General features: G+C 33.3%; 1 long non-coding RNA gene across 1 annotated transcript in view; it reads left to right on the top strand.

Annotated features, from left to right (window-relative positions):
- The window catches only part of LOC135838439 (uncharacterized), a 220,964-nt gene that overhangs the window by 157,709 nt on the left and 37,151 nt on the right, over positions 1–26,104 (top strand). The window contains exon 4 of the long non-coding RNA XR_010557411.1: positions 2,054–2,188. This is a non-coding gene — a long non-coding RNA (uncharacterized LOC135838439). The remainder of the gene's footprint in view (positions 1–2,053; positions 2,189–26,104) is intronic.

Below are 26,104 nucleotides of genomic sequence, written 5' to 3'. Positions count from 1 at the left end.
CAAACCCGCGGAAAATTTTCTAGTGCCGACTCAGTTGGATTGAAAGAGATTAGATTGGTCATTTTTGGAAATCAAGTTTGAACTAAGGGGGGGGGGGGATGAAATTTCACATTATGAGCTTTTAAAGTTGAAATTTCAAATGTAATCGATGTTTAACCTCGAACGATTGAAAAGCTTTCAAAATTTTTCGAAAGTTACAATTTCTACGAAACTTCAATTGTACTTAACTTGGAATCGAATCAATCTACGAGGTTGAAAATCGGGTTGCAAAACCAAATTTAGCTTTCAAACCTGATTAGGTGACATTTCATGGGAATTGTAATTTTTCTATAAATTTTTGGGAGATGCCAAAACTGATCTAAACCGCTTCCGGCTGATTATCTGGGGAAGAGATGTCCAAATATGAGATACGAAGTCAAATCTGAGCTTTCTATAGGTCGATTAGATTAAATTTTGGTTGTTAAAGTTTTCACTGTGAAGCAGACCTTGGAGAAAAATTCTCGAAATTTAAGTAACTAGGAAGGAAATGTATCTATGCGAGAAATTCAATTTTGATAAATTTCAAGCTCCAAATTGGGTCGTTATTTTTAGGGTTTTCGAAAAAGTGAAAATCAAAATAGGTCAAGTTGTATGGTACATTTTTTTCAAATTTTTAGAGAAAATTATTATTTCGACGAAAATATTTTGTGAGGAATTTTCTAAAATTTTGACCCCAACGGTCATGATTACAGGATATTGAAAAAGTGTCATTTTGTTTCCAACTTTTTGAAGCACTCTACTTCTGAATAATTTCCAATCCGAAATTGAGTCAATTTTCCGGGTAGTTTTGATGATTTTTCTAAAAATCAATTATATTTTAGGCTGTAATTTTTCAAGAATGTTTTGAAAGAAACTTTTCATTTTTTCACGAAATTTTGACCCATTTTGTTACGTACCCTGACACTTTCAAAAATTCTGTAAATAAACTCAATTATTGTGCGCTCAAAATTTTTAAAAAATGCCCAAAAATATTTTCGTTGAAATATTTGAATTACTCCCAAAATTCTCTCTCCTTTTGATAAGTCGTGAAGTCATTTTTGAATAATTCTATCAAGTAGGTATAATGTTCATTTCTAGGAAGGATCAACTTTAAAATTTGACTGCGCCTTTATGTGCAAGCTGATTTTTTTTGCAAACTTTAGTTTAGTGGGATGTGAACCAGGGTGGATCGTTTTTCAAGTTTTTATGGAGCCTACCAAAAAATCATGACCAAATACCCTCAATAAGGCGTAGGAAAAATCTCAAATTTGGTTGACGTTTGACCCTCGCATTCTCGGAGGGGGGTTAAAGTTTTGAAAATTTGGAAATTTTTATTAACGTTTCTAAATGGAAAATTTGGGTTTTTTCAGCTTAGGTGTATTGATGACCATTATCACGTGCAAATGTAAATCAGCAATTCAATTCTAAAGGAGATGATTACAAAATTATTATTTTAAAGGAAAAACGAATAAGTATTTTGAGAACTCCTGCATTTGGCAAAAATGAACTATTTTTTCTAAGAACTTAAAAGTGATCATTAATATGCCACTACATACATACTATGAAGACTTCAAGAGACCAGACTACCTAAACTAAAAAAAAAAAATTGAAAAATTGAAAAATTTGAAAATTTTGAAAACTTGAGCTCGAGCAAGGGCACGTCAAACGTTAACAAGAATGGTTGAAATTTTTCTACGTCTTATAAAGGTCATTTGGCCACGACTTTTTGCTAGGTTCCACAAAAATTTGAAAAAGCTGGGCAACGAGAACGTCCCTTCTAGACCGTGGATGTGGACTATGGAATGAACATATGTACCTTTGCACTACGGATATTTTTTTTTGCGTTTCCGATTTGATAAAGCCTGCGTATAGCTATTTTTGTGCGAAATTTTCCTCAAGATTGCTCTTGAAGACATCACATTTTGCAACTGGTGATACCTCGTATGTGACTTTTTTTTTCATTTTTGAAAAAAAAAGTCACATATGAGGTACATATTTTAATCTGAATATCTTTCTCGTTTATTTTCATTCTCAGAGCACTTGTAATTTGGACTACACTTGATGAAACGAAACAATAATGGCGCCAATTTAAAGCAATTTCTCAAGAGTTATGAATTCAAGATGTTGTACTGTTCCAGTGTGATCCTACAGCAGTGAAAAATTACTTAAGGTAAGAATAGTTGTACTACCTACCCATATATTGATTTCATTAATAACATAGTACTTGATGTATTTAATTGAATGTATCATACGCTATTCACATTCGTGATAATGTTGATCAGCTGACAAATTATGGTTTAATGGTATAATAAAAGGGTTACACAAGACGATTAACAATGTACATAGATCATAATGCCTTTGAAAAAGAAAGAAAAAGAAAAAACAATACTACAACGAGCTATACAAGAATAATGAAACGAAAAACGCGAAAAAATACGTGTTTTAGAAAATAATAAAATAAACAGACACGCGATATGATCAAAATCAATTTTGCTACTTAATTTCCCACGGATGAAAATAAAAGGAATAAATTCAAAGCGATATGTATACCTACCTGAATGGTATGTTAACTGATGGTATTGACTAGGTGTTGGCGCCAGCAACAAGAGATCCAATACCCAACGCAGTCTGATTCACATTACCATTGTTCTGTCGGACGGTTAACATTGTTCGCCTTATTGGTAATTGCTGTTTAATGCTTTCTGTACGACGCGGTTTATTTATAATTCAGTTTGAACGTCGGCTCGAGCTTTGTTTTCTTCGCTATTTACCGTCATTCGGATTTTACTGGTCAACGAGGTATATCCTAACCGATAATGGTTCAATAATTTCACTCCGCCGCGCCGAGGATTTATTGTAACAGTTTAAAGATTAACCGAGATCCGAATCTGATAACTTATCAAGATCTTTTATAAATTATCCTTTAATTCCTGGGCGCAATCTGCGAAATGGTGCGAATAAGAGAAATCACTGTTTTCGTGTCGATTCGCTCGTTTGTTGCGAAGAGTAAAATTTTTTTTCCGAGTGTCGCATTCTCACGTGGAAGAGACTTTAATGCATAAACGATGTTACACGCCGTCGAACGAAAGTTGTTTTCGAATATGTTATAATTCGAAGGGGTTGTGTGGCTTGTTTCGACAAACAGTTAACGATCAGACTTCGGTAATCGAGTTTATCTTGTTTACCTGTACTCGCCCATGGCTGAAAATATGGTACACGAAAAATTTCAGATAACGATGGGTGATGTTCGGGTGGTTTGAGGTGTTTTTAAATGGCTTTTTATTCGTACCAGCGCGGCGTCAGTTGCTGTTGTTTTCTTTTCGAAGGATTAAGGATTTTTTAAGTGCTGCAGGATATTTATGAAGATCTAGTTTATTATAAAAGGTTCGACTACAGTAAGCTTGTTTCTGATCATATGAAGAAAGAGGCGAGTAAAAAAAATTATCTGGATTAATTTAACCGAAAGTTGTGCACAAATTTTTAAAATATAAAGTGAAGAAAATTTTATATGAGAGAGCAGATTTATAAGAGATGATTTTCAAAAAATCAGTTTCCCTGATATTTTGGCCCTACCCAATTTCAAGCTATTTTGAGCAGTTCTGGAGGAAGCTCCAGTAGATTTTTGAGGTAGAATTTTTTCTAAACTTTACCAAATAAAGTTGAAAAACTGACTTTAAAGCCTAATTTCAACGTGCTAAATGAATTAGAGGCGGTTTCAAATCGTTCTGGAGTCTTCAGCAATTGGATTTTCGGGTCTTTCAAAAATTTCTATAAAAGCTGCGCAAATTTACCATTTTCCAAAATCGGTTTTTGACGGTTCAGAGCCGTATTTTTTCAAATTTTTAATTATGAAATCGCTGAAGAAATATACGGTTTCGAAATAGCAGGAACCGATTTGCGAAAAAAAGCTGATGGAAGGTCAATAATAAGCATCAATCACGTTTTGTACGCTTTAAAGTCAATTTGGACAGTTTTTAAAGCCATTTTTGTACTCTGGCGGTTTTAAAACATGATTGGAGGCTCCAGGGCGGCTTGAACTCTTCTACAATGAACTCAGGAAGATGAAATTATCAGAGTATGAAGTAAATTTTAGCTTTCCAACTTCATTGGGTAAAATTCTGTGGAAATTTCAAATTTCAAAAATTTGCTGGAGCTTTTAGAACTACTCGGAAGCTTGAAACCGTTCTCGTCGATTTGATGTGTCGAAAAAGAGTAGGTACATACCAAATTTCAGTTTTCTTGATCAGTTTGGTGGATTTTGTTTGTTTGTTTTTTTTTTACATTTTTGGTCCCAAGATTTTCAAAAATTTGCCAAAAATTCTCTTCAGCCCCTTAAATTTCTACAGGTGATATATTTTTGTTTTTTGCATTCACTTTCAACTCAGCTTTGTCTGGTTCAAAAAAATTTCTGCCAGTTGGGATACTTCCCTTGTATGAACTTTACTTTTTCAATTTTTTCAACACAATGAGCAGATTCTTGAGAATTGAAAAAAAAATCAAGTCATGATTTTCAAAAAATTCTCATTTGTAAAACAGATTGATATTCTTTTTGTAAATAGTAAAACCCAATCTTCCTCTACTCACCTGATTCTTGATCTGGTTCTGATTGCACTACGTTTTAAAAATGTATCTAAATTCGTTTGAACTTGACCTCTGTATAATGCAGCTTTTTGTATTCAAGGCGCTCACTTAGGCATTTCTTCTGTCTTCCATCGTTACAATGTAAATGTAGAAAAGTTAACGTGCCTACTGCGTCATGCATTCTATAAAAACAAACATATGCAAGTCGAAAGTAGCGATGAACAGTTGTAGAACTAGAGAAAAAAATAAGCGAACCAACGAATATAAAAAACAATACGTAGGTAGAGATAGTAGGTACTTTAAATGAAAACAGTTACGGTGAAAATATACTTACAGAAGAAATTTTCGTAATGTAAATTATCGAGATTTTTTTCTGTTCGGTTAGCGAATAAGCAAGGAAAAAATTTAAATCGTTGATTCATGCCGCACGAAAACGAATTCCATTTTAAAAATAAACGAGCTACAGCATCCGATGAAATTTCTTGGAGAATTTGCTAATATCCATTATCGTGAGAGAAAGGAAACGCACAAAAACTTTTCTGGTGGAAACGAATCCAGAATATTATAAATGTAAAAATAGGAACGAATTTAAAAGTCTAATACGACATCCAGTTGACGAAGTTTAAGAAGAACAGAAAAAAAAAACGAAAGAAAGAAAAAGCAAAAAACCCAAGACGCTAATATCATTTCTTTTTATTTCTACATGAAGTATTTCTTTAGCTCTTTGCGAAACTCGTGTTCCTGTATTTGCATACAAATAAGATCTCTCGACCTGAGTAGCAGCACCAACTCCGTCATCACTGTAACGCTTCAGCGATACCAGCGCCTTTTTTTTTCTTCTTTTTTTAATACTTTGATCCAAACGGCAACCCTCTTGTCACCCTTAACGACGGCACAATCATACTTGACGTCGTAACTTATTAGATTCTTCATATTTCTCTTTTTTCGGAGCTTACTTTACCAACGCCGTTTTTATTATGTACTTTTCTATGCTTTTTCGCGCAAAAGTTGAACTTATTTCTCGGTACGAAACTAGTAAAATGTCGTCGCTATTTAAGCGGGTGGTTGACTTATGAAAGTTTTCGTTTCGTTTCGTTTACGTATATATTTCTTATTTTTATTTCTCCGATGCTACTGCTGCTGTATGTATTCGACGTTATCTGCTGCAAAGCGTATATAACGAGAGTAACAACTACACCGTCAACCGTCAGCATACATCAGGGACGAAATTTTCAAAAACTCGTCAAATATGGTGAAACTCAACATGCTGCTGGTTCGAGGTTTATATTAAATTTCAAACAAATCTCGTATGTGAATTTACTCATCTCGTACTATCTTCGACAATGTTGGGAAAAAACTATTTGTATTCATCTGTAGTTTATAAATTTTTGAGAAAAGCATTTTCGTTCATTTTCCTTACTCACTTGTTGGAGAATCTGTATGTGAAAACACCATTTCAAATGCTCTCTGTAAATCTGAAACAGTTGAATTTCACAGTTTCAAGAAAGCAAAATGTCGAAAAAAGTTGAACAAAATTTTTTACCGCGTTGCTACATATCAAAATCAACAACTTGAGTAAGTAAAAAAAATCACAAAGAAACGAGGAACAATAAACGAGATAAATGACTTAAGTAATTAAATCACAAATAAATGAGGAAACAATAAAGGAGATGAATGAGTAATTAAATCACAAATAAACGAGGAACAATAAACGAGAAAAATGAATAATTACCAGGGCTATACATACAAAACGAGGCTTTTTATAGCAATATTTTCATAAATTTTTGCCAAATTTTGAGGAATCACAACTTTTAAAAAACAGAATGAAACAGGATATCTAACAAATTAACAAAACTGTTTGGTTCAAAGAACAATAACAATCCAAATCTAACAGCCCTGAATTACTCAAAAACTACTACTCACTGTAGACGAAAAAGTTCCTCAGGAGTCAAGGTCGAAAAATAATGCTTTCCTCTCCTGGCGTGGGACAGGCGAACAGTTTGAATAACATTCTTAAATTCGATTTCTGATAGGTCATTGCCCTCTGGAAACACGAAATAGGGCACAAAATTTTCTGAGTTATGCTTTTGCAAAAATTTAACCATCAGCGACATGAATCCATTTGCTTCACTAAACTCATAATCTCCGGTCGCCCCAGGCTGTAGCCAAGAATTTGAAACGCCAAAATTGCCTCTACCAAACCATCTTCTATTTCAACTCCTAATGCAGGTTTAGGCCCACTTCTTTGAAAAGTTGGATTATCTTCCTCACGATGACATCGTATAGTAGTATGGGGTACATGATATTTTGCTTCGGCCTCCCGCATCTTTAACCCGCCATATTTCACTGCGGAGACGGCTTTTTCTAAATCTTCTTGGGAGTAATTGTGCGACTTATGCGTTCTCTTTTTACAAGTAACTTTCGGCATTACCAACTGTAAAAAAAAAAAAATTAAAGCCTGGTACACATGATCCAATATATTTGACAAACTCGTTTTGTCAAATCAAATTGAATTTAATCAAATATATTTGGTTGCATGGAAAGTCAAATATATTAGATCATGTAAACGCTCTGATAATCTAAGTTTTTTTTTTCTTCAAATTTTTAACGTTTTGTTGATCGATGACACCAATTCTGAAAATGGAAATTATTTATATTTTCAGAATTATTTTCAGAGTTGGTGTCTATGGTGTCTCCAATCAATAAAACGTTAAAAATTTGAGAAAGACATCATCAGAGCGTCCACACAACCAAATATGTTTGATTAAATTCAATTTGATTTGACAAATCGAGTTTGTCAAATATATTGGATCATGTGTACCAGGCTTAAAAATAACTACCAATTATGGATCAAACCAATTACAGATCAAAACTGAATTTCACAATTTGAATGTTTATTCACCAGAGCATGAAAATATATGTGGTCTGCGACATAAATACACAAAACTTGGCTTATAATCATGAATTTTGAAATCATTACAGTGATTTTATAAAACGCCTAACATAAACCTAAAATCTGTAAAAAAAAAAGTTTGAACATGCAAAAAAGTGGTTCTTAGTACTTACCTTCACACATAGAAACCAAATGTTCATCGAATATGCTCTTTGGATCAATGTAATTGAATTACATAATTAAAAACCCTTGTACAAATTTAACAAAATTTTGCCATAAAAATTTTTTACTAATATTTAATAAGAAAATTGTTGCTAAACATTTTATAACAACATATAGGTACATTACATATGTTACACAAGTTAAATTTACATATTACAATGAATATCAATGTTAAAAATATAGTTGAAAACAATCCATATGTTACTTCATTTTAGCCGGTCTCATTAGATTTCTAGACTGCTGCATTTTCTCAAGCTTATGATTCATGAAACTACACATAATGTACATTCTACATAGGTATGTATGTACAAAAAATAATATAAAACTAGCTACTCTGAGTAGAAAATTCCAAATGATGCACATTACATCCAATAAGTGGCAATTCTCAAACTCAACATTTCCTAAATAAACCTAATTATGCAGGAATTGGCCATTAGTGATAATCACAAGAAAATATAACATCTTGTGAAAATATCCACACCAACCTTTTATGTACTTTGAAATCAGAGAACAGTATCATTTTTTTCAGTAGGTATGTATTTTGTTATTTGGTCTCCATTTTAAGTATACCATTACATCATCAGATGTTTTGGTGTAACTCCATCATCCTGGCAGCAAAGATGAATAATCAGTGATGTGGTAATCATTTGCAACAGAAGTTGAAGCAGGTTCAATATCAGCAATTACACACTCTTCAAAATTATTGTCATTCTCAATGATGAGATCGGTAGGCGTTTTTTTGTTCACAGTACAAGACTGATTTAGTTTCTTTAGTGATTCTCTTTTCCTTACATGAGCAGATGACAAGTATTGGGGTAAATTTGGAAATATTTGTGGAAAGGCACCATCTTTTAGAATTGGCTGATCCCTTTTTAATGAATGAATTTCACCATTACTCAGTTTTGTTTCATAAGTTGAAATCGCATCTTCGTGAAGGAAATGTTTGATACAGACAAAGTTTTTGTTACTCCTGATTTCCTGATCACCTGCGGAATTTTTCTTCTCCACACTTGCATCTTTCTAGGTCATATGGGGATCAAAATTACAAAATTGATATAAAATGTTACAAATGTAATTTAGTTTCAATAGTTACTCACATTAGGTACTCTAAACACTGAGTATGTTGCAGCTTCTTTTGGGCAATTGCTTCTACACCCAGGCACGCAGTAGGTAACTCGGCATGATTTAAATTTTATTCAAAATTCACCAACATTTAAATTTTAAAAGGGAATCAATTATTTAAAACTTCAATTTTCACCAAACCAATGAACTTTTCCTAGGAGAATATAGTATGTATTAGAATTAGAATTATTTTTAAAATTATAATTTGATTGTTTCATGTTACCATTTGAGTTACCCTGATAATTCAAAGATCTAGAGGATCGTGCAAGCGGATTACCATCTTTATTGTAGTTGGCATGGCACTGCTTTATGTGATGATTTCTTTGATGACAACGAGTACACAATCATAAGAAATGATGTGATTTCTTATCTGCACTATTGGGTGTCCAGGATTCCTGGAATAAGGGATTTTAATGTTTTCAAAAAGGAGAGAAAATTCCCTGCATGCAAATTAGAAAATTGAATAATCATGTACATATGTAAAAAATGGGCGCTTGAGTGATTGTTTCAATGAAACACGAAAGAATCTTTCATTTTGCATTGAAACAAAAATTCAACAGCACATTTTTCTGATTGTTATTCCATTTTTTCAATTTTTACTTGGGGAAATTTTTTCACCATTTTGGCTGGTAAAACCCCTATTCTTGGAAACCCAGTATGCCACTAACGATTACAGCGCTAAAATTAGGATAAATTATCCCAACGGGCAATCTGGCCCATGAAATTATCAGAGTGCGCACACTTGTCTTTTCTATATCACTTTAACCTGAAATTTTGATTGCAAGGATTTTTTATAGATATGCTTTTTTAATTCAGCTTGGTCATGTTCTATAGTTGGAGTGCTCATAGTCAGCTCAAGTTTTGTGCAATAAGGTGGGGTTTTTTCAAAAAGTCATAATTTTCATCATTGAATGATACGGTTTTTTTCCTATCAAACCAAAGACCTTCTAAAATATAGGTAATGTTTTCATTATGAGGCGTGTGATAATTCATTAGGTACTTTAATATGTTCAAATTTCTGCTTGAATGAGCCATTAGGGACACTTAATGCGATAATTACAATTAAGGTATCCATTTTGGATTTTGAGGAAGTGTTCTATTAGTAACCTTATTTTTTTTACAATCAATCCATAGATAGATTTCCTTTTTCGCAATAGTTCTGGGACTTTCGATTTTCAATTCTCACTTACCTATTACATACATGTATCTTTCAGGTAACCAATTTTTCGTTATTTAAGGAGAAAAAGTGCTACTTTTGCTCCCGCTTCTGATTTTTGGGAGTAAATACTGCCTTTTTTCTCCCTCATAACGAAAAATATATTAATTTATTCAACCAGGGAGTATGAAATCAAAAACCTTTTGATCAGTATAGGAAAAAAATAAAAAAAGAGTACTCTCTAAATTTGAAACAGTCAATTTCACTGCTTAGCAGTCACGACATTTTGCCTTTTTAAAACAGTAGTTTTTTTTACTGCAAAACAGTGAAAAATTACTGAATTGGTCAGTAAAAAATCATTTTGACTGACCAATTCAGTAATTTTTCACTGTTTTGCAGTAAAAAAAAACTACTGCTTTAAAAAGGCAAAATGTCGTAACTGCTAAGCAGTGAAATTGACTGTTTCAAATTTAGAGAGTATAGATATTTACTCCATAGTTGAATGAACTACTACGAGTATTTTCTGTTTCTCAAATTTTAATTTATATTTTCATCTGAATTCGAACCATAATATGCATATGTACTGTACGCACATCATTCTCGTATAAATTGTTTATACAGTAAATTGATTGAATATGTTCGAAAGCTAATGCGGATATGTGACTTTATACATACGCATCATCATCGAAAATAGACTCGTTTCAAGCGAATGTTGATCGAGTTTTTTAAATAATTAACCTCTTTTGTTAGACACGTTGTCTAAAACGTGTAAGCTTGTCTGAACAAGAGATGGTTAATCATTGTGTCGTTATTTTCGTCTTGGTCCGCGTTATTAAGCTTTAAAGTTCAAATACGTTGTACTTTAATTCAATGCTGGTAGTTTGATTGTTTTGAATGTAATGCATTCTATATGGTTGCCAAATGGTTGAAATTTACATGTTGTTAACAAACCGTCATTTATAAAAGTCACACCACGATGTATGTAAATATTTTACAAGTTTGTCTTTTGATTCTGCGGTAGTTAGTTACTAATACTACGAGTAGTTAGCAATGTAGCCGGTATCTACGAGTATTCGTACTGTACGAATACTTGCTCGAATGTAGTATTAAAACTCTCGAGTTAAAAAGCCGGCTTTCGTCAAACATCATCGCCGGTAATGTGACTCGAGTATAAAGGGCGTAATATTTTAAGTGACACTTTTTTTTCGCAGCTTATTAATAAAGATAACTTTATTAAAACTTACGAAGAAAGTTTCGCATATCGCGTGAACTTTTCACAACGCGTTTCGTAGGCTTACGAAATTTTAATAAATTTAATTGCACACCTTTATACGAAATGGAAAATCTTGAAAAATTAAAAACTTCATGACGATGAAAAAAGGTATTATGAAGTATGTTTTTAAGACAAGAGGTTGTTTACGAATTAACGAAGTTTTAGCTAATGTCAACATTAATGAAGATTAGAATGAGGATTAAAGTCGCGACTTATTCTTCGTCTTTTTTTTTTGTTTTGTTTTTCTAACAATTTTTATATTTAATTTTAACCCTTTTTTGTCGTTCGTTTTATTAAAAAGTTTGAAAAGTTTGCTGCGCTTTTATACGACCAAAATAATAATTAATATCCATTAAATCAGAACTTGGTAATATGGTTTCTTAATTAATTTCGTCGACGTTTTCAAGATTATAATGTAATTTATCTTTGAAGTTCTCTCGTCTGGTATACAAGAAAAGCAGTATGCTACGTACTGTTGTTTATTATATGGCAGTTCATTGTTTCTGTTTTCTTTTCCAAACTAATCGACGTGGTGAATTGGTTTTTAGAACGGCGAAAAAGCATCTTAATTTTAATAATTTTCAATCATTTGTGCCTCTTTGAATACAGTTATTGTTGGTTTTCATATTTTATATAAACGAAGCTTCTTTTTAAATTAGGGTCGCGCAAACGGCTCCCGACTCGAGTTTTACATATTTTCATTTCTTGTTTTTTCCCCCATTTGTGGCGAGTTGCTCGGTCTTCGTTATATTTTTTATTTACAGTACTAATTAAAAGACCTCGATTTTCGAGCAGTGTAAGGAAAGTTGCGACAACCCGCCTAAAAGCTCTTTAAAAGTTGGTTCGTTGGTTGGAAATGGGAAGTTTTGGGCAATATTATTTATCACCCGAAAAAGACATTCAAAAATGCGTATATACCTAAACACCATCGGGCCTAATTTCTTTTCGGGCGCGAATTTGTGAAAATTCTTTGACTCGCTTTTCTGTGGAGAAATCAAAATTTAATCGAATTGAGAACTTTCCAAACCGATTACTGATCTTTTCAAGCTGTCCTAGAACCTCTTGAAGATCTTTACTCTTTAGTGTATTTTTTTGAAAAGAGTACGGATTATGAATCCCTACAGCCAAAATTTCAGCAACCAGAATTGATTTCACGATCTTTTGGTGAATTTTTGAAAATGCAGAATTGACTATTTTCCATGATTTTTGATTTCCTGAAAAAAAATTCAGTGAAAATGATCTGAACATTTCTCCTGAAACTAATATCAACTCCCCTGAACTGAATTTCACCATTTTTGCAGATTCGGAAGTCTCCAGCGTGATTTTCGATTTCTCCAAAATTTTTGAATTTATCTCAACGAGGCAGAAATTGATTTGGGCTACCAAAAATCAAGTTATGGCTCTCACAACTCGATTTTGACGCCCCAAACTAATTTTGAAGAAATTCAAAAATTCTAAAAAAATTGAAAATGCTACTAGAGACTTTGAAATGAATGGAAATGGTGAAATTCTGTTCAGAAGATGTTGGTACTAATTTTCATCGTTTTTACTGAGTAAATAGATAGGTACATTTAAGAAAATAAATTCATCACCGAAACTTTTTGGTCTTGCGGTGCACTTCAAGATGTTCCTTCAGGGTGTCTAACAGGTCCTACTGGTCCTATTAGTCCTACTAAAGTCCTACATTTCAACAATTTTATGCAAAAGTCCTACTTTTTTTCAATTAGACCTTTTAAAACTTTCAATTTTTCCCCTTTTTTCCAGAATTTTGAGGGCTCATTTGTTGACTTTTTTAGATATTGAATTGCACATTTTTGAAAGCTTTCGCCCTCGCTTCGCTCGGGCTATTTGCTCTTCTTTTCCCACATAAAAAACTTATTGTTCTAATCCAAAAAATGTTCAAAGTTTGAATCAGAAAAATAAACTCCTCCCTCCTTAAAGAAACTTTTTGTTTTCACTTCTCAAAACATGACTGAATTTTTGCATTCAAATACCATCGTTTTTATGCCTCTCGGAATACTGATTTCTGAGAGCTTTTGCCCTCGCTTCGCTCAAGCCCGTTCGGCGCTTTACTTTGTCAATCTTGGATTTTTCAAAAAAAAATCATTATTCGAATTTCAAAATTTTGAAACAAAATGACGAACTTTTTATAAGTAACTCATTACTCAAACATCATCGTTTTTTATATATCTCTAAAATATACTGATTTTTGAGATTTTTTGCCCTTGCTTCGCTCGGATCTGTTTGCTTTTTTTTATTTTGGATTTTACAAAAAAAATAATATTCGAATTCTATCGTTTTTATGCCTCCTAGAATACTAATTTTTGAAAGCTTTTGCCCTCGCTTTGCTCGGGCCCATTTGATTTTCTTTTTACATTTTCCATTTTTCAACAAAAAATAACATTCAAATTTTAAAATTTTGAAGCAAATAGTACCTACTAAATATGAAATATTTACGATCAAAATTGAAGCATTCTGGTTAAAGTTGATTTTAAGCGAACATGAGCTGATGTTCATCAATTTTTAAAATTGAAAAGGAGAAAATCAAACGAAACATTGAATTGAATCATTATATTTTATGGCGTTTACCTACTTTTTCAAATAAAATCATAAGATGTTTAAAGACAAGAAAAGCAAACATTTTTTACAAAAATTTGGCCAAAAACTTGAATGTGAATTTTTACCCCCCCCCCCTTAAAAATTCCATAAGTGCCCGAAAAATGACCTGCTAAAAGTCCTACTTAAGTCCTACTTTTTTATTTTGAAATTTTGTTAGACACCTTGGGAGACGTTAAAATTTTCTGTTGATTGGGATACTTCGCTTGTTAGGTTCTCTCTCCCTCCATTCATTGAATTTTGTACACTTTCGAATTTATCTGGACTCTGCAACAAATATTCACTTTTCTCCAGCATATTGAATTGAAGTCGTTTCAAAATATGTTGTAGTGAATTTCGCATTTTCCGAAAGGCTTCCAAGCGCTTCGGATGTGAACCCAATTGAATCGGGATGTCAACATCAGGCATATGGAAAGTTTATGATTTCATCATTTTTTTTTTCAATATTAAATTTCAAACTTGTAAAAAAACGCTTTTCAAACCATCGTTCACTCGGGATTAACAATTCACTTGTCTTGACCATGACACGATGGACCTTTTGACCAAATTTTTCAAGATTTCTTTTGAGAAATAGCCGTACTGGAAAAAAAGGAGGTGCTTAAGAGTGGGTTGTCTAGTCCACCTCAGAGCTCTTATTTTTATTTTCATAACACGAACCATCATTATGCTTACATTTTGTTACACAGAAAATGATACGAAAATTTATTTCTTTCGTTATTGAAACAAAATGTAAGTATACAGGATCTCTACCTACACCACAGAGAGGTTAATTTTCTCAACTAGGTACCCACGTATAATTAGCATTAAAAACATAACGAATAGATAATTACGTTATTCGTTGACGTGTCAACGTTAATGTGGTACTAACAAAAACTTCAATTTTTCTCCTCAGACATCTCACGCGCATACGTACCAGCGTTTAGAATATTCAACATATTTTTTTTTGTTCATAGGCCGGCCGGCGTTTGGCCATCATTCAAACAGATTTATGTTAATCGCCGGCGTTGCAAATTTCTTATGTTGCGTTACTGAAACGATTCTTAAAAAGAAGTAGACAAATAGTTCCCAGACTGTAAAATATTTAGAAAGTTCAACATTTTGTTTTAGTTTTAACCATTTGGAACTTGCAGTTGGCAAACGTCCGGAATGTCGAAGTGAATACAACCACGGCGGCCTTGTCAATCAACGCTTCTTATTGTAATTTAATTGCATTTATTTCACTTATTTCGGTTTAGGCTACGTTTAAATAAAATTTATGAGCTTACGCGCCTTTAGGTATTAGGTGATTGTCGAGTACTCGCTGTTTCAAAACACATCGTATATGTACAACAACTTATAGTACGTATAGAGAAGTATTCAATCAGCGAATACCTCAGTTCGTTCTAGTATAAGTAATGAATATGCGATAATACTGCATTTTTTAACCTCTTTAACGTGGAATTTTTTTCCACTTTATTTGCTTTACGTTCGTGTATAATTGGTGTGCTTTACAATATAAACATAGCCTATGAGTATAAATTTCTTCAATGATGAAAAAAGAAACTAAATACGCACATACCTGTGAAGTTTTTCTCACACGCAGAATCGTGGTCGATAGCTAAATCTGAACATTTGCAGATGGAGTTGCCTATCTGCCTAGTGCCTACCATTCTCATTCTATACGCAACAGGAAGACGATTTATGCCCCTGAACGTTTGCAGAAATATCATTTTTTCACTCAAACTTACCGCCCATTCCCTCCTCCTCTCCCCTCCTCCCCCTCTCCCACAAAATATATATATTTGAGTAGTCGTTCGAGAACTATTTTCTCTCGATGCTGGATAAATCCATTCTTAACTGACTCACCATTTTTGAACCAAACAAAGCTAGATCGAAAAAACATGACATTTAAAAAAATCAATTGTAAAATCGCTGGGCAAAAATACGATTTTGAATTGGCAGACATTGATTTTGGAAAATGGTTTTTAATCGTTCAAGTGGGTCACTAACGAGCGCTATTCGCGAGCATTGCTTGCTGAAGTTAATTTGGGCAGGCTCTATGGCGTTTTTTTGAAAAACTGGAATTTCCAAAATGCTGCTGAATCTTCCAAAACTGTTCGAAACCGTCGCCAGTCGACTCATCGCACTACAATTGGCGTACAGTATCAATTTTAGCTTTCCATCTTCAATGGGTCAAATTTAATGGAAATTTCAAGTTTCAAATGTCTGCTAAAGGCTCCAGAACTGCTCTAAACAGCTCGAAACCGTTTCCAATTGATTCGGAATAGCGTATATAACAAATTTCAGCTTTCTAGGTTCATTTGGTTAAATTTTGATTTTTTTCCCATTCTGAACCTAGATTTTTGAAAATTCACAAAAATCGAAAAATGCACTTGGGCACCTATTTTGAGTGGTGGTATGATTACTTATTTTTGCATATTCTTTCGATCTAGCATTCTGGCAATTGGGGTAACTCTCTTGTCAGAAGAAATGCAGTAATGACCAGAGCGGGGGGCAGGGATGGTAGACACTTTTCCCTACAACTGCCCCCCTTCAACTTGTAAAAGAAAAAACTAGTTGATAATGAAGACCTATCTCGATATGTGTGGAGGTGTACTACTTGAACGTCTAAAAATATTGAATCAATTTCAAACGTTCAAAAATTTCAAACTTTAGTTATCTGATAAATGGACCAATGTTCGCCTTGTTATTGTTATTTCTAAACGATGATTCCTTTTAGTAAGTTGAACGCTCTATGCTCGTTATCATTAACTCGGACGCGAAAATTTTAAGAGTAAAATTAGGCAAGCGTATCCCATCAGCAGTTATTAACTTCGTAAACGACCTTTTATTATTAGTTCATAAAAGTTACCATTCAAAAGCATTGCGATAATAATAATTATTGTTAAACGTTGCGCTACAAAACACGACTTGTTCTCGGTTACATATCGTATAGTTACATTTGGTAAATTTTACTACCTTATAGTAGGTACTTTGTTTTCAGCGCAAAAAATTTCCCGACTGAATCTACCAGCCATTTTAATGGATATTTGTTCGACTCTTGGGAGGAAGTTCTTTACGTATTTTGAAGCTGTAGTATAAAAACTGAAAAACACTGATTCATAATGTTTGAATTTCATAGTCGTGTTGGTGCTTTTGAGACGAAATATCAAGCGATTTGTCCATCGCCGATGAGGACACTCCTTCGTCATCACGAACAGCAGTTGGCACTATTGACATTATTTTTAAAAAATTACTCGTACTATAAAAGGGACAAAATGGAAATATTGACAAATTCTTGATCAACAACTTCTAATTACATTCACAAGTCCGGGAAAAAGGGGTTGCCAGACAGACAAGACCATTTGGGAACTTTGCTAGTTTTCGAGTGTACCTAGGAACACCTTTTGGAGATGTGGTGAAAAATTGTGTTGTAACTTGACCTTATTAAAAATCAAAAATTAGGTGGAAAAGTTGTAAAATCATATTTCTCTATCGCTTCCATGCTCAAAAATTCCGAAAAAATTACCTCAAAGATAACTTTATATGCGAATATAAACATCAGAAAAATGTTGTATGTATACGTCTTCAGCTAATGTTTTTTATAATTTTTAAGCATGAAAAAGATAGCGAAATATCATCTTTTAACTTTCCAGTCGATTTTTCGTGCTTGAAAAGATGACAACACTTGATTTTCACCTCGTCTCTCAAAAGCGCTTCTATGGACCCATCAAACTTACAAAAGTTCTAAATTTGCACCATGCGTGGTTTTCAAGTTGATCTCTGTCAAAACTTGGAAATTTTTTTTGTTTCATTCAAATTTCAGAAATGCACATTTTTTTGAAAAAAAAAAACGTCATAGTTAGCGTTTTTATGGAGAGAATTCTTTGATGACCAAGGTTGCTGTTATTGTTGAATCAAATTGTCATCTACGAATTTGACTGAACATTGTTTATGAATTTTAGTTTTTTAACGTGGTGATTTTTTTTTAAATATACCCCTCAGTTCTACACAATTGGTGATGGAAACAACATGCAGAAGCTCATTTGATCCATATGCAAAAAGAAAATATGAAATAATACTTCCTTCCCACGTCGTATTTTTCTTTTACCTCGGAAAACTGGCATAAAAATCTCCCCAATGAATTGCCTTTTTTTTTTTTTCAAAATACAATTATTTAAGCGCTGTTGAAAAAAAATAAAACAGGGTAAAAAAGAAAAACAGGAATTATATTTAGTTGTTGGCAACGTGTTCAGGTATAAAGTTAGGTTATTACGTAGGTAGGCATTGTAGTGTTGGCTGTTGACAAAACAACCCTCGCACTTGGTTCGTAGTTAAGTTATACTATATATTTTACAACGTAGAAAAAAATTACTCGAGTTAATTAATCACTGGGAAATTTTAACTCCTAGTACCTACACGAAAAACAAAGTTAAATCTCTATATAGTTATAGGCGTACCGTGGATGGAATAATTTTTAGGGTATTATTATACGCAGCTAAGCTTTCCCGGTGCGTATATTGGCGCGAAAATAAATTCTTAAAATTCAAGTTGCGTCAGGCTCGCTTAATTGAGTAATATAAAGAATATGCAAACATTCGTATGACATGTAGTTTAATAAAAGATGCCGAAGCATGTGTTGGGAGTGATAAGCCATCAGGGATCACACGAGGCACGTAGAGTGTTTAATGGAGTGCCATTAAAAAGACTCATCTTTTCATTAAATAACCTCCATCGATTTGATATGTGTGTTCGCAACACATAAGTACGCGCGTTTTTCTTATACTATGTATTTATTACATTAATTCACTAGCCCTGCGTGTACTGTGTAGGGTTTATGTATGTACATTTGGTTGTATACGTACAATATCTACCGGGTGTCCTAGTTTGGTTCGCGAAGTGTTAGAATTGGTGATAAAACTTGTCGAGACTAACTCAGAAATTTGCAAAGGTATCTACCTCCATCAGGGTGGATTGCGAACAAAAAATGTAGGTTCGTTTTGAGTTGGAAATCACTCAGAAAAATTGCAAATCCAAATGTGTCTCTGGAGAGGAGATATTAGCCTTCAAGGAGTAAGTGTTTTCGAAATGAAAAATTTTGTTTTTTTTTTCATTCTATCCGGGTTCTGGAAGAACCAGGAAATTCAAAATTGTTCTTCGGTTCTCGAAATCACTTGCAAATTTTCGTTCTTTGATCTTGGAGTTTTTTTTTCACAGTGTTTGTCGTTTCATTCTGTTACCGTTTGGTTGTCTCGCATCGTTCTTTCGTTCGTTCTTGTACTTTTTCAATGATGAAACTTGTAAAAACAATGATCTAATAACGATAGAAAACTGCAAAAAAAGTCAGTTTTTGCATGTTTAATCCTTTGGAGATTCTCTAGGTTCCCATGTTGGGAAAACAAATTGCTTTAATGAGTATAATAGAGTATCCTGCCCAATTGGCCAACTCTCAAAAAAGTTGAGCTTTCAAAGAAAAATCATGTTGGAAAATGAAAGTTTTGAAAAAGCTCAAATTCTTCATTTCCAACAAAACAAATGAATATAAATTGGAAATTTTTTTCAAAAATATTTCAACAACACGAGTAAAAAACATTAAACGAAAGCACTTCTTGAAAATATTTTTGAAGAATTATGGTAATGAAGGAAAAAATCGTAATAACGATAGTAAAAAAAGTCGTCTGGCAGTTCACGAGTTGAGCTAAAATGAAGACTTGGTGAGAGAAATGCCTTTAACCAAAAAATGAAAAAAATTAAAATCTATGTCGCTAAGAGAGGATTTTTCATCTAGTCATAAAATTTTGTTGGAAATCGGACCCAAATATGAGCTAAAATTTGGCGAAATTGCGAGCTTTGTCGTGGGGGATAACAAATAGTAAATACATTTTTGCTTTGAAGCACGAGATGTGGCATAGAATTTTCTTCCATTTTGGAAAAAAATGAGTATTTTAACACTTAATCGGATGTTGGAATATGAAGATGAACAATTGAACATAGAGGGAAATAGTGAACAAAAACACAAATCCAAAGACTGAACTCGAAGATGTATTTGAATTTGTGTATACCAGGGTGTCTACCAGGTCGCTATAGCGTTAAAAGTCGCGAAAAGTCGCGATTTTGAAAATAGGGCGCTAAAGTCGCGAAAAGGTCGCGATTTTCGCCAAAAATACCAAAAAGTCGCTATAAATTGTCCAAACTTCAAATTTTAAAAACTTTTCTTATTTTTAGTTAATGGCGATTTGGAAATTTTTTTTTTTTTGGGGGGGGAGGTACTTTTAACTGAAAAAAGTCGCGAAAAGTCGCTATTTTTGAAAATTAAATTTTGGTAGACACCCTGTAATACTCACTGTTTTTACCATTTCTCTTCATCTTTATAATTCCAACATTCGAGTAAGTGATAAAATACTTATTTTTTCACAAAATGATAGAAAATTCTATGCTACATCTCGTTACGAATCGAAGCAAAAATATTTTTATTATTAGTTATCCCCACTACAAAGCTCGCAATTTCGCCAAATTTTGTGTCATATTTCGGCCCGATTTCCAACAAGATTTTATGACTTGATAAAAAAATCCTCTCTTAGCGACATAGATTTTTCTTTTTTTCATTCTTTAAACAAAGACATTTTTGCCAAAGGCATTTTTGCCAACAATATTTGATTCTTGCTGAATTTGTGAACTGCTAAATGACATTTTTTCAATCTTGTTTTTTTATGTTTTTTCTACTTCATGTTTTATTTTATTTTTTGAAAGAGTGCTTTTGTTCAATGTTTTTGACACATGTTTTTGATCCATTAAAAAAAAATTTGTGCTTTTTAGAAACTTTCATTTTCCAACAAAACTTTTTAGAAAGCTCAACTTTTTGTGATTTGGCCAATTGGGCAAGGTGCCCTATCACACTTATCAAAGCAATTCAATTTCATAACCCGACAATGTAGAGAACCTCTAAAGGGTTAAAACTCAAAAGTATCAAAGTGGTTGAAATTTTGTTATGAGTACAACATAATAAAATTTTGAGCGTTCTTTGATACTTCTGTCCCCGTTCCTGTTCTGTTCTTCTAGCACAACTCTAGCCCCTATATACTCAACTTGTTTTGAAAAAAATGGTCGACTTTCGAAATATTATTTGAAGATTAGTATATCGACCTGTGTCATTGCCGTCAAAATAATTCAAGACCACCTTCTGGGTTCCACACTGAGGAGTTGAAAATTTGAAAATCGCCAATTGAGAACTGTAGGCAAAAACTTATCGAGTTATTTCGTGTTTTTGAAATTGGCAATACTAGCAAAAAAGTGAATACCAATTTATCAATGCATTCCAAAATATTCCACCCGGTTCAGAGATGATCACGTCATTCGATCTTTTGCTCGCTCGAACTAGAATTATCAAGTACGTAGGTATTGAGATAGCGGACTTCAACCATACATTTGATCATGGCCAAATTGGGAGATTTTCTTAAGTGTCATATGCAAATGCATCTGGGTATCGTTTGCTTGATTTTAGAGGTACTACCTCGATCTTGCTTTGCTTGCAGATTCTCTAAATTCTTTAGGTGTACAGATGTTCTTTTGTTGAATTTTAATTTTTTCATTTCTCATCGAATTAAGGTAAAAGTTCTTGTTTTCTGTAATCTGTTCCTAGTAATAAGAGAAAATTTTTGGATTTTTTTTCTTCAAATTTTTAAATAATTTTTTACTGACTTATGGCATTTTGAATATTACAAGTCTCTCATGGCTCAACTTTCTCTAAAACGTTCGAATTGAGCGAATTCTCTCTCACTTTTCACTGTTGAAATAAATTTCATCATCTAATCCTCTTCCTTTTCCTAGTGTGCTCTTATGAGATCGAAATTGGCTATTTTTCTAAAATTACATAATCCAAAATTTCGGAGAAGGCCCTACGGTGGCTCGAAACTATTATACCAATCGATTTGGGATGTCGAAAATTGGATACGGACTAAATTCCGGTAATTAAGTATTTATTCTTTTAGAGAAAATGTGACCAAATTTGAAATGAAGCTCAGTATCTGAAATTTGACCTGGTGGTATATTTTTGAACGCTCTTTCAATTTTTTTCTGTTCTGTACAAATATTTTGTTGTCGCCTGAGATAGGGTACATATTTCCCTTGTAAGTTAGGCTACAGTTGTATTTACCTATTAATAATTATTCCATTTTTGAACATCTATAAATGACATTTTTTGTTCGTCTCGCCATGTTCTATCATATGCTAATGGCATACGAATTTAGGACACCCGGTATATCATAACATATTGTATCTCATATAAGTTGGTTTTCGGCATGCATCGTGATTCAAACCAAGCTGAAGAAGCGAGTGAAAAATGTAAAAGCGCGTCGCATCAGCACTTTCGATTGTATACCTACAGAATAGAAATTTCCGCGTTATGTTCGTGGTGTGTTGAGCTATATGTTCGAGTACTCCTCTCTTCTTTTTCTCTTCTTTTTTCTTCGCTTCTTTCAACTTGTACATAAATACACATTGTGTATATAATGAAGTCTAACTTAACATTAAAACCAGAGCATGTGCGGAGGTATACCTGGTGGCGCGCGGTATTATAATAGCGAAGCGAGTCTCATTTACATCTATTTACAGGCGAACGAGAAACGCCTACTTAAATTGTCTAATTAAAATCACTTGTATTTGAAAGTAAAACGTTGCTATTGAATGCGGCCACCGAAACAAAAGTTGTTTCTGTTGAAAAAAAAAAGGAGCAGAAGATACGAAACGTGAAAAGTGTGTACACTCTACGCATTCGGTTGGCACGAAATTCATTGAATATGGTACTATGGTTTCTCTTCTTCTATTGCTATTGCTGTTACTGTTAGTAGGTACAGTGCCATGCTATAGGGATGTCCGAATGAGATGTACAAGACGTGTAAAGCTTGACTTGAAAAGTAACATATTTGTTTGTATTTATACGCTTATTTATGAATATTATTTTGTATTCGGGTTTTAAGAACAACATGGTGTTGAAAGAAAAATTCCATCCTAGGTACCGGAAGTTTGATATTTTCAGCCAGGAAAACTATGTTGTTCGGTATACACCTCGTGTATTTATACGTGTATTGTTGGTTTAAAACATATTTCAAGTATTATGCTACAGTAGGTTGGTTCTGGCTATGTATTCAGAATGGCTCATGGCTCATGGCTCGAGTCGCTGATTATCATAATAAGGCTTTATAAGTAGGTACACCTAACGTGTGCGTGCTAAGTTCTAGTCGCTTATACAACTTCATGGATAACTCTTTCAATTTCTTTTCTTATTTTAATGAGCGGCTCTGGACATATGTATAAATAAGGCGGAGCTTTAATCGTTCGCAGGTTTTACCTGGACACGCCTTTATTCATCATTACCGTTTGCCAAGGTAGGCGCAAAACATTTGTTTTAAACGTTCGCGACACGCAAATGTAGGTACTGTGTGCTGTGCATGCGACTCGCCAACCCTACCAGCAATGGTATCATGTAAGGTTATAATGGATTAAAATTGTTTAATAGTGTAAAAAATGTAGTCCTCGACGTAAAGATTTAGATTTTTTGATAAAAACCACCCAACCGTGGTCATTGACAAAACAAATTATAAATTCCCTCAAACCTTGTAGGGTATTTTTTTCTGCCTTGAGTAATTACATATTTCCTTTCCTTTTTTTTTTCTTTCGAGGGGATAGTTTTCATTTTGCAGATATACCAACGTGTACCTATAGGTTTTTTTTGCTGTTGTTGGGGGTTGTTTGAGGTCAGCATATGTAAATAGGGGCTGGACTGTATAAGGTGTGTATGATAAATTGCAGAACGTATACTTAGTCGAGGACTCGTTAACTTTTTCGTTTTTTAATAATTATAATTTCGGGTTTCAAACATGAAAATTTTATGGCGTTTTTATAGTCTTCGAGTTGGTTGGTATTTTTTTTTCCTTTTTGGCTTTTTTCAAAACATTAAAATGTTCTCGTATTATTAAACAGTGTACGACTGTTGTGGAATGAAAATTTCATCGATTACGTGCATATTTGTATGTATGAAGAAAAAATGTAAAGGTCAAACACGGATCATAGAATTTTCAAAGAGGTGGAGGGGTAGATTTACGACTGGTTTTTGCCTCACAAAAATCGAGTGTAAGTTTTTTTTAATGAGAGAATTTGTGGATTAGAGAACTATGCGACCTTGCTATTGTGATAAATTGTGTCGACAATTCTTTTTGTACTTTGGATTGGCTCATAAATTTGGCGAAGAAATGGCGGCGTATATGAGTATACACGGATCTTACTGACCTTAAATTTCACCTTAAAGATAATCAGAAATAGTTCTCTTGACGTAGAAAAATTTTCCCATTGGCCCTTGAAATTTATAATTGAGAAAATCTCTTGATTATATCATGTGTTTAAATTTAAGATCACATGAACGTAAATCATACAGGCAATATTTTTAATGAAGATGGAATAGGAGTCGTATTTCATCTTGAAATTGGCAAAATTGAATTGGATTCGAGGCAAATAATTTCCAGAAGTAATTTGAGTTTTTGTCGGAAAAATTGTGAGATAAAAATTGAACCAGGTTGGAAAAATTGAAATCGTTGTTTTTTTTTGAAAAAACGAGGTAATTGCTATATTAATTTTCCTTCGAAGACGTGTTGTTGGCTGGCCGATTGATTAAGAGCGATTCAGATTCAAATTTATTCATTGGAGTAATTCTTCGGAAAGTTCAATGAACCCGACGATTTTTGAACTCGAAGTATCTGTTCTGTCTACGTTGAAGTGCTGCTGGCCTCTTGACCCTGTCACTTCGTTTCTTTGGGATTTTTGACTCTAAAAAGTAAAAAACCCCATTACAATTGGTTTTTCTCATTTTCAGTGAAGTATTTTCTAAAGTTTGAAAATTTCAATTTTTCCCCATTTTTTCGATTTTTGACATGGGCAACAATGACTAAAAATTGGTACCACTGTGTTATAAAAATTATAAAATATTCCTCCAGTTTTAGAAATAATATTTTTCAATGTTTTTCTAAAACAATGAAATGTGAACAGGTTGTATAAGAAAATGTTTTCAAAACACGGAATCACCCAATAAGTATTATTATATTACCCATGCAAAAAAATAGTACTACTAATTTAATACTAAAACCAGTACTACAGTACTTACCTATAACAATTTGAACTTTTCAAGTAGTAGTACTGTAGTACCTACCATCACACAGTAGTACTCAGTATTAAATTGTAGAAGCACTGCTTGTAGCAATTACATAATAAACGTATTTATTACAAAAGATAAAACAATAAGTAGGTACAAAATTTCAAATTTCTTTAAGCTCAGGCTGCTGAATTTCTTTTCGCCGATTTCGCGTTATTATACAGAGCGTTGTGTTCATTGTTACACTCTTCCTTTTGATAGCTTTTTTAACTTCAGAAATCAGTTAGTTCTCTGTTTGTATTTTTCAAGTGACTCAAGTTTGCTTGGACATAATCTGCAAATACAGAACAATTGTAATGAAGTACAAACATGAGGAAGCTGCACTTCAAAATAATTTAAAAGTACTCCATACCTGTTATTTCTTTTATTTGGGTCTCATCTAGTTTCTTTTTTGGCGGGAACTTGCTGGATCCTGTTTGGTCAACTTCATGAGGTGCTCCAGTTAATGTTGAATTGGTTAAAGTCAACCAACCTGGAAATTGCACTGACAACAAATCTCTGACAAAATGGTATATTGAGGAACGATATGTGGGCAACTGCTTCGTTGATACATCTTCATTATTATCAATATTATCAATTGCTTTTAATAACGGAGAACCCTGAAACATGATAAGTAAAATGATGATCAATTTCTATTTAAAGTGTCAATCAGCCAATTGCTAGTACCACCCTGAATAAAAATATAGCATTTCTACAGGAGTGGTCCCATCTACACAGAATCTCAAGTACCGGGTTGCCAATAAATTTCCGTCCACCTTGCACTTTTTATTGAGATATTGTGATACAAAGATAGATTGTCAACAACCTAATTGTTTTCTCAAGAATTATTCGGAATCAACAGTTGAGTGGGGTCGTTTTTCAATTTTTTTTTTTTTTTTGAAATTTTATGGAGCTTACAATTAGCAAAAAAGGTATGCCCAAATAACCACAACAAGATGTAGGAAAACTTTCATATTTTTGGGTCAGTATTAAACCTCCCCTGTCATACCTCAAAGTTTTAAAAATTTGAAAATTTTAGGAATTTTTAAAAAACTGATTTTTTGG

The sequence above is a fragment of the Planococcus citri genome, chromosome 3 (genome assembly GCF_950023065.1).
Source record: "Planococcus citri chromosome 3, ihPlaCitr1.1, whole genome shotgun sequence".
NCBI classification, from domain to species: domain Eukaryota; kingdom Metazoa; phylum Arthropoda; class Insecta; order Hemiptera; family Pseudococcidae; genus Planococcus; species Planococcus citri.
The sequence above is the reverse complement of the archived record's forward strand: the minus strand, read 5'-3'. Positions and strand labels throughout refer to the sequence as shown.